Consider the following 1459-nt stretch of genomic DNA (forward strand, 5'->3'; position numbering starts at 1 on the left):
CAAGGTCTGTACGCCAAAGCTGTGTTTACCGGCAGACTGTAGAATGAGTGTGAGGGAGATAAGTCAGGTGTGTCAATGCAGGAAAACCTTTCTCAGACAGTAGTAGGGCTCAAAGAGGATGTAGCAGCTCAAGGGTTAAATTATCATAATCAGAGAAAGTTAAATGTTTTCCTGTCATCTAGCAAGAGCTTTCCCTTGAGCAAGGCACTATAGCACTTTAAAAGTAGTGCTGTGATGGTCCGAAGGTTTTCTCTGTTTGTCTATTTGTAATATTACAATATATGACACATATTGGCTTTTTGTTCAACGCTGTCACAATAAGACTCCTCTGATTATGTATCATCTGTTGTTAGTGTTAAAGGTTGTGTGATCTCAGAGGAGTTCATATTCCTGAGGGGATTTGGTGGTTGATCGGATCCAGGTCTCTGTGAAGATGTGGGCTCAACAGTCACTGACACCCCCCCCCCCCCCCCCGCTGTTTTCATCCATCTTATTGTTCTGTGACCATCAGACAGCCAGGAGCATGCTGGGTAGTGGAGTAGCCTCAGGTCCTAGCTGGGTTAGCTTAGCATCCATCAGGTCTCTCCTCTCTGGAGCAGTTTGGTGGCGTTTGGTCCGGCAGGTCTGTCTGGTTGTTTGGTGATCGTCTCAAAGTCTGCTGCTCTTAATCCTCACGCCTCCTTTTCACACGTTGATGAAAGTATTCTGTCACATGTCGTTAGTGATAAACATGACAAAAACAAAGACAAAAATGTGGTGAAATTCATGGGAGCTACCGACGACAGCATCTCTTCTCTCATCCACATACTCACACGTCTTCCTGTCTGCAGATCCCGGGTGGGGCTCCTGCACCCTGGGCGTCTTCATCTGCCTGGACTGCTCTGGGATCCACCGCAACATCCCCGACATCAGCAAGGTCAAGTCCCTGAGCCTCTCCCACTGGGAGGACCACGAGGTGCAGGTGAGTCCGCCACACTCACTGAAGTATTACGTGTACTTGCTTGTTTCTTAAGAAAACTTCTGACTCTTCTAAAATATTGAAGTTTTGCTTCTTAGTGAATGATTTTTGGCTGAAACAAATGCTTCCTCATTCCAAGAAGTCGTGACAAACAAGGACTTCTTGTTTGTCCTTAAATGTCATTATTATTATTGTAACTTCCCTGAAAGCACCCACTCTGGATGTTATCAGGACTTTCACCCAGGAGACCGCTGTTTGGGTCCCTAGTGAAACCAACGTATTACACTGTAGTTTTGTTACGTAACGTATGTACTTCACTAACGCCAAGTTATTTCATCTACATAACAAACATACTTATTTTAACCCAAACCACATCTGAATCATGACGATAGCAGTGACAACCACCGCTGACGCCCATTCAGTCAGCTGATAACATTCCATTCAAAATGGGTGCAGAGAGAGAGAGAGAGAGAGAGAGAGAGAGAGAGAGAGAGAGAGAGA

General features: G+C 45.4%; 1 protein-coding gene across 1 annotated transcript in view; it reads left to right on the plus strand.

The window, feature by feature from the left end:
• Nucleotides 1–779: 779 nt before the first annotated feature.
• LOC116378581 (arf-GAP with dual PH domain-containing protein 1-like) overlaps nucleotides 780–1459 on the plus strand; it is a gene marked incomplete at its 3' end in the record, with an annotated part of 5424 nt that continues 4744 nt past the window's right edge. The window contains exon 1 of the mRNA XM_031840473.1: nucleotides 780–961. The remainder of the gene's footprint in view (nucleotides 962–1459) is intronic.

The sequence above is a fragment of the Anarrhichthys ocellatus genome, unplaced genomic scaffold, assembly GCF_004355925.1.
Source record: "Anarrhichthys ocellatus isolate YVR2014 unplaced genomic scaffold, GSC_Weel_1.0 scaffold2839, whole genome shotgun sequence".
NCBI classification, from domain to species: domain Eukaryota; kingdom Metazoa; phylum Chordata; class Actinopteri; order Perciformes; family Anarhichadidae; genus Anarrhichthys; species Anarrhichthys ocellatus.